Below are 9,165 nucleotides of genomic sequence, written 5' to 3' on the forward strand. Positions count from 1 at the left end.
AGTGAAATCAATTGCGATATTAAAAAGCAGAGTGGTTATAAAGAATGTTACGTTAATAAACCTTTAATCCACCTTGTTTAGTATTCTTATTTTTCTCTTTTGTCACATCAATCTTCATGTTTTAATTTGATATACAAGAAAACCAATCTTGAGTTTGTTTAGTGTTGCAGAAACATGCACACTTGAGTATGGAATTCAAGAAACAATGATTTGGAATTCCATTAGTTGTTCTCTTATGCCCATGTGTTCATTTTTATTCAAAATTGTGCACCATTTCATTCTACTTGCTTCCTCGAAAATTTGAAATTCAAGAACATAATATTCTTAACTGGTTTTATTTTGATCTTTTTTTTTAAAATCAGTAAGATAATAATTGATGAAAACTTGTTCCTTAAGCCTTTTAAATGTCTAGTATTTCCAGTTTGTCCATTCAACATGAAAATTCAAATTAGATTAAGAGATTTCTAACCATTTGTGTGCAATATCGAAAGATACATGTAAAAAAGGTTTGATTGTGTGATTTTAGGACTATGGAAGAGTGTTTGATCTATAAAATTTTTCCTCATTGTACTGTATGTTCTTAACCTTTACCAATCACAAATGCAACAAGTATCAATTTTTCATTTCTGATGCACACCTTAGAAATTAAGGTTCACCCTTTTATATTGCTGCATTTGTGAACAAAGTGTGGGGAATGGGATCTGGCACAGCAGTAGAACTCCTTGGAAAATTTCAGATGGAATTAAAAGGAATCGCTGAAACTCAACTGAAACAACTGATAAGAAATGCGTAGTGTTTACAGTTCCAGTTTCATTCTCATTCCTCTTCGATGTAATATACAAAAACTAGCACTCTGGTGTTTGTTTTCAATTGTCCCACATCGAAGGCTCTTACATAACCAAGAGGAAGATTTACCTTAAAAAGACTCACTCTGGCGTATGCTCGTTGGTGGAAAACTGGGGGATAACCGGTTTATAAGTATTATTAAATTTTTGGTATATTGACTCTTGAAAGCTTGTATCGGAAGAAAAAATAATGCAATTAATTAATTTTTTACTCCGATGTTTCTTTCAAAAATTAATGTATCAAAATAATTAGTATAATTTTTTTGTCCCTCTTGTACCCGTGGGATAGTATGATATTTATCTCCTTCGAGTTGCCCATAATTATGATTCACATAACCATGGAACTTGTCGTAAATAAATACTCCAAACTTGTTAGTTTGTTAATTCAAGTTTACCAAGTGATGTAATCATACTTAGTGGTTAATCACATTAGAGTTTTAGTTTATTATGGATTAGTTACAAGTTTCCTAGAATATAGCTTATATTTGTTAGGGTTTGTTACTTAGCTTGTACTTCAACCAATCTAGCATACACTAATTCACTTGTACATTTTTCATATGTCAATAATACAATACAATTACTTCTATTCTCAATCTACTTTCATTCTTCAACTCTCTGAAAACCAACAAAAACTCAAAACCCTTAGTCTTAACTTGTTGATCAAGTTATATTTGTTGCGCTAACAAATTGGCATTAGGAGCCCTCGGTTTCGTTCTAAGGGGTAATTGAGATCTTCAATCACGCAAATTCAAGGTAGAAACGCTGAAGGAAGAACCATGAATGGTAGCAGCAGTTTCATCACTCATCTTTCAATTCTTGAAGTACACATATTGGGAAAGATGGAGTGCTGTGATGAAGAATCTATTTGGAGTACAAGATTTGTTGGAGATTGTGCAGAATCGTGTTGGTGATTTAGCTATGAATGCCACATAAGTACCCTTGTGCTTAAACAACCATATGAAGGTTTACCTATAGAACAATGGAATCAAATTGAGAAAGAACTTCAAACTATGATTGAAATAAGTAAGATTTTTGAATAAGTGCGACATAAATCAATTTTGAAGTCGAAGGATGTCACTCTTTATAAAACAATATCCAGGTCTTATATCTTTTCAATGCGAGAATAAGATTTTTTCTAATAGCTACCATATCATACTTGGAATTATTTCATGAATTTGATGCATATATGCTTCTGAAAATAAAATTAATAAATACTTTGGATTTGGAGAGTTAAAATGAGGAAATTAACAAATATATTTATTTATATAAATTTTATTCTAAATTGGACCATTTATTAAAATTGCAATTGGAGGAGTAAGATTTATGAATTAGGCAGAGTATTGGAAAATTCAAATTGAAACTTGAAATTTATTTTTATTTTATTTTTTATATCTGTTATATATTAAAGTATGCAGGTATTTTTTTAGGCAGAGTATCGGAGTTGAGGTTAGTCTTTGAGCCATAGAACTAACTAGCTTCTTACATTGGACTACCTAAAATAGATATGTAGTGGATATGATTTTTGGAGTCATAGAGACTGCCCTTAATATTTCATAAATCATGATTTCATTAAGGTCATTCATATTTTAGAATTAATTGATCTATTGTTTTTGTTCTTTTACATTATATTCTTCGCAAAAAATTAATGTAAACATAATACTTTTTTTTGAAAGAAAATTAATTTAAACATAATACTTTGAAAGGAAAATAAAACCTAGTATATTTTCACATTGTGTTCTCTTCATGTTTAAAAAAATGTATAATGTGCTCTTTTCAACTTCAATTAATGCATATTTGTTATAACCAACATGATGAGTAATGGTGTTCTTCCACAGAAAATACAAGGTGGATCTGTGGGTATATCTTTGGATGTAATATAATTGTTGAGTCAGCAACAAATTCTAAAGAACTAAACTTTTTTTTTTTTTTTTTAATGTTTTCATAGTCAATGGTTCAATTGCCTTTACAATGATTAGAGCAGATAAACTGAAAAGTTACTGTTCAATATAAGCAAAGCAAAGCTAACCAAAGCAGCCAGTACTCTGGAATTTATGTGGGTATATGTCATGTAATGTGCTAAAAAAAACTACATACATGTAACCACATGTATCATCTTGCTAATGATTTTTTCAAAGCATTTTAACAAACTCATGATTTGTTAAGATGTATTGATGATATCTATATTTGATTTGTTAATTAATGGTTGATATTACTTATTTTGTAATGTAGAGTGAAATACTCACTTTAAAGGAGCAACATCCATTGGATAAATGCATGCTTATAGTAAGATTATGAGTTGTTGGTGAATTCTTCTTTTATTGAAACTTAAAGAAGAAAAAAAGGACATTAAAAATAGTCCCACCTCAACCAAAAGGAATGCTATGAGAATGCTAATATACCACAAAGCATCTCCTAACCACGATGTTGGGTAAGAGGATATTTCAACGAGTGAATGGTTCAAAACTTGTTATATATTCTTATGCCTAGCTCTTTTGTTCCCAATTTTTTATTATTTTATTTAATGTTAAATTGGGACCAGGATCTGCTGCTGTAGTGAAACCACACAGTTTCACACAATTTTTAATTATGACCATTGGATCTTTATTGGCATGGTACTAATGTAATTTTATCAAACCGTCCAATGGCTGAAATAAAAATTGTGTTGTATTTTACATCACTAAATCCATTTCCGTTAAATTGTACTTTCACCCCAACATTTCATCAATTAAAATGGAAAAAATAATAAAAAATAAATTAAAAATACTATCACGTTGAAGAGAACAAAATAAACTAACAATCTTAAACTTCATCAAATTCGAAAATTCTAAGTATAGAAACTAACAATTTTAAACTTCATAGCATTCTTCCATTCTTCACTTCTTAGGAAATATGTTGGAGCTTAAAATGTTTAATTTTTTTAAGAGATTTTTATAATATTTTCTACTAATATAAAAAAATTATTGTCCACCATTTTTCATAATATGATATCAGTTAATCTTTTAATCTTTCAATCGGACATGTTTGCAAATCAATGTCAAATTATGCGATTCATGTATGAAACATAATATTGATGTGACTACATGTCTTAAGTCAACAATGATTCGTGTCGATAAACAAGAAAACATTTTTAAATCAACTCCAAGAATAAACAAGGTTAAAAATAGTATGAAAAACGAGCGGAAACAACATTATACTCTATCTCTGGTCTAGATCTTTGCAACTGTTAGTTCTTTTTCTGGCTCCAAGCAGGTGTTGAGTTTTGTCAATTTTAGCTTTTTGGAGCATCTTGTATTTTGTGCTCATTCTGTTGCTGACTAGGATGGTTTGACGTGACATAGGAACTAAAGTGACATTATCACTTTAAAAGGACAAATACAATGATTTTCTTTTAGAGTTCCTCAATGGAAGTTCAAGATCTGTAAAACACTTTCAGACTAACAATTGAAAGGTACCATAAATTTTTAAGATCTTGAAAAATCTGAATGTCAATAACTAGGCATATGTGAATGGAGAAACTTAATGGCTAAAATGATAGCATTATTGTTGCGAACTTGGCATTGAACAAATCTAACACAATATACCTGCACACTAGAAACAAGAGAATCAGAAAGAATCTTACAGCAATAATGAGTGTACCTCTTCATTCGGCAAGACGGAGAATGGAATTGAATTGCCTAAGAATTTCTACAACCATTTTTGAGAGCTTCCTTCCCATCACTCTTCATTGCCATGACTGAAAACCAGTTTACACTATCAATTGATTGAATGATTCCAAGTTCGAAAGAAACATGAGCAGGAAATTGGACTGAGACATCTAAACATGAGCAGGTGGAAGAAGTAAATATTAATTTTGACCTCAAAAGTCCCACATCGAATGTCCTTAAACATCCAAGAGAAAAATTCACCTATAAAATACCTTTCTATACTGGTGGTCTGAGTAAACTGTTTGGGCCTAATATCTTTTGTCCACTTGATTGATTAAACAGTTGGTAATAGTTTTGGTGCATTGATCTTGCTAGAAAATCTGTGGGAAAAAAATAGATGTTATTAATTAATTTTTGTCCCACTATTTTTTAGAAAAATTAATGTACTGAAATAACTACAGTTCTTAATTTTTTTCTATTCTGTATTAATATGCGATAACTTTCAGGGAGAGGGTGTCCGGGGACAACAACTTTTAAGAGACTACAATCCATTGAATTTGGTTAATAATTTAAAAAGTGAGTTTGTTAACTAATTAAGTTGAATTTGGGTTACCTACTCATTTGATTCACAAATTGGCCTCCTTTTAATTGAGAACAATATTAATACAAGAAGAGAATATCGTAAATTCTGTATATATATTATTGTTCAAGGCAATACAAAACAAAGGATAAACCCTCTTTTCCACACACTTAATGACCTGCTGAAGATTGACATGTAAAGCACAAAATATTGAAACAAAACATAGACAATTTATGTTTCTTCTATTTGTTTCACTGCTTCCTCTTCCTCGTATGCCACCGTCTCTCTATTTGTGCAAGTTACAAAGTTGGAGTTGAACCATATGACTTGTTCTAACTGGTTTTATTTTGGTCCCTTTTCTTAATCATTCTGACAATATAATTGATGAAAATTTGTTCCTTATGCCTGTTAAATGCCCTGTGTCTCCAGTTTGTTCAGTGAAAATGAAAATGCAAACTAGATTACGAGATTTCTAACAATCTAGGTACAATAAAAGTGTTTGATCTACCTACCTTTTCCTCATTGTGACATAAACAACACTGCCATAAACTACATGGTAAGTATAATGTAAAGTAATATCAACAGATTTTAAGCAAGGAAGACTTGAACCGTATAATGATTAGATGTATGATATTTCGTTTCTCTATCATAATCTATTTTGACTAAATTGCAACTAAAAGACTTTAATTTGTATGAGGAATTGGATTCATTTGTATCATTTGAAGGTTTTTAAGGAATGCTATTATATAGAAATTCACAGCTACAAGACATGCTAGAAACATGAGCAGGTGGAAGAAGTAACACACGGTAAAATAGCTCCACATCGAAGGTTTTAAACAACTAAGAGCAAGATTTACTTATAAAAGACTCTTGTATACATTGGAACAAAGAAAGTTTTACTTTTTGTGCTGTCCGTTTGATTGAACGGTTAATTTGTAATACTTTTTGCTCCATTAGTTTTCAAGTTCCATTGGGATAGAAAAAATAATGTTATTAATTTGTTAATTTTTTCTCTCCCAATTGTTTTGAAAATTAATGTGTCAAAATAACAATAGTTCAAATTTTTTAATTTTTCTTTTCTGTTGAATAGAATTGGCAGTAATAAAAGAGAAGAATTTGGCAACTAATAGTCCAAAGTGGAGTGACATTTGATTTTAAAACTAACATTTCTCTTAACCAAAACATGAATCCTTTGAACTATATATTCTTTATAAATACTATGAATCCTTTAAACTCTGATCATTATATCGTTCAACCTATCAAATTAAATTATTGAGTTGAGTCAGCTCGATAATATAATTAAGCGTTAATAGTGCTTCACCCCCCTGTAATATAGGTCATTCCTGGTTTTACACCCTGTAAAATATTTTTTTTGATTTACCCACTGTAAAATATTTTTGTTTTGATTTACCCCCCAATAGGTCATTCAAAAACCAATTTCTTATTTTTTTCTTCGGAAATTCTGCTTTTTGAATGACCTATTGGGGGGTAAATCAAAACAAAAATATTTTACAGGGGGTGAATAAAAAAATATATTTTACAGGGTGTAAAACCGAAAATGACCTATATTACAAGGGGTTAAAGCACCATTAACACTATAATTAATTCTTTAAAGGGTTAATTATGTTTCTAGTCCCTATAAAATAGCAACCTTGTAAGTTTAGTCCTTACTTAATTTTAATAGCATTTTTAGTCCCTATAAAAAAAAAAATTACTTATAATTTTAGTCCCTGCTAAACCAAAGTTTGATTAATTATCCTTAAACTCTTAAATTTTTGAACGATTTTTTTGAGACAAGATTAGAACACTATGAAAGGTTCGTTTACTAATATTTAGAATTTTCAGACATGAAATGAATTAAATATGAATTTTTTAAAACGACAAAAGTTAAAGATAAAAAGTAATAAAATCTGGATGTAGAAATCAAATTTTGCGATAATTTTTTGCGGAGGAACTTTTAGTAATGTTCTAAACATGTCTGCAAAAAATTGTTCAAAAATTTAAGAGTTTAAGCATAAATTAAACAAATTTGAATTGAGTAGGGACTAATACTCAGGGCAAAAAAACAAAATTAGGGACTAAAAATGCTATTAAAATTAAGTAAGGGCTAAACTTACAAGGTCGCTATTTTATAGGGACTAGAAACATAATTAACCCTTCTTTAAATCTATCTAACTTGTTTGTGAACTTGAAATGAACTGTAGTTCGTTTTTTATCGAAACCAAGTCAAGTTGAACCAAATCTTATTGAGTCAACTCAACTTGACTCATTTCTAGGCACTAGTATTAGTTGCAAAACCATTAATAAAGTCACACTAGTTAGGAGCGGATTGAAAATGTTTTATATTAAACCTATTAGTAATGGCAACGATGGAAAAGCAGAGTTGCTATGAAGAATTTTACATTAATAAGCCCTGTTTTGCACTCGTCCAAGACAAACAACCTTAGAGACTGCACAGTGCAGATTATATGTTCCCCATAATCTTACATTAACTACTTCAACAGTTAAACCATCTTGCCTAAAGTTATATTTGGTAGTATGTTGCATTCAATGTGAAAGTAAACTTAGTTCCTCAAAAGATTTGGCATGGTTCAATCTAAGCTAAGCTAGATAGATATTAGTTCATACAACTTAGGAGTCATGATATCAAGTTTTGGTACAATGTACCAATCACTCAACCCTTTAACTTGTGGACGCAATGTGACATAGCATGTGGTGATGAGCATAAGGAAGAAATCTTTCTATGAATTTATTTGAAGGTATCATAGTTAAATTAGGATCTAATAAGAAAGAACTATTGCACAATACAATGCCAGAACTAATTATTAGTCAAACAATCATGTAAGAAAGTATCCTAGTAATATTTAATAGAAATTGGTCTCAAAATTGGACTGTTAGAACTCAGGTTGGGAGAATGTGAAGATCTAGCAGAGTCCTGTTGCCTTCAATTGGTGATCTATTTCAATGGTGATGGGGCTCTCGTAGAGGGATTGGTGCCTTTGTATCTGCGTAATTCTCAACTGTGTATTTTTTTTCTCTTGTTTCTTGCAACCTGGTGTTTCAAATGAGTCAATTGGTGTCTTAATTTATGTCTAATATCTTTCACAAAACATATTTTCCAGGGGAAGATTTGGTAAATTTTCCAGGGGAAGCCCTGGGATTGGATTGATTTAATGGTTTAAACTTCAGAGTTTTAAAAAATAGCATATACTCATTCTCATCTAGCATTCTGGAGTTTGGTTTCATTTGTCCCACATCGATGGTTCTGAAGCAACCAAGAGGAAGCTTTACCTATAAAATACCCATGTATGCTTTGTGCTATCCATGTAACTGATTAAATAGTTCATTAGTAATCTTTTTTGGTCTATTGATATCTGAAAAATGGAATGGGATTAAGAATTAAAAATTGATGTTATTAGTTAAATCATTAATTTAATCCCATTTTCTTTATTTTCCAGAAATTAATGTACCAAAATAATCTGAGTCTTTAATTTTTTTTGTTCTGTTTAACAGAATTTGTGGTAGAGACATTGAAGAACCTGCTTAGCCATAAGAATAAAATTGAAAATGTAAGTTTTTTTTACTAATTACACCTTCCAGTTACAAATATAAGCAAAAATTAACATTTTAAATTCATTTTTTATTTTTTTATGTATATGATCTTTGTTATAGTTATCAGTTTAAAAAGGAAATTTTATCTTAAAAAATATGAATTCAAACTGACTATGTTATATGTGAATGTGACAATGTTTCATGTGCATCTAAAGAAGCATCATCATCATTTTCCTCTTCCTTAACATTAGACGTAATTCTCAATATTTTTCTCAATGACCATTTCTTTATCACAACCTATATTAACTGAACAGCAATGCTAAATGGTGCGAAGGTTTTTTTCGCACGTCACACACGAACAATTAGTTTAACGCACAAACTCATCACATAAGGCTGCTTTTCATTTAAAAAAATAAAGTAAAAAATGGTCAAAATATAATATTCATGAAGACTCTTTTCTGGCAACCATCTCTATGCAAGGCAGTTTTTTTGGAGAGTAGCTACCACTACCGGCTTGCCAATGCCACCCACATGTAATTTTTTT

The sequence above is a fragment of the Medicago sativa genome, chromosome 6, assembly GCF_051527215.1.
Source record: "Medicago sativa cultivar Bolivia chromosome 6, Bolivia_mono, whole genome shotgun sequence".
Classification (NCBI taxonomy): domain Eukaryota; kingdom Viridiplantae; phylum Streptophyta; class Magnoliopsida; order Fabales; family Fabaceae; genus Medicago; species Medicago sativa.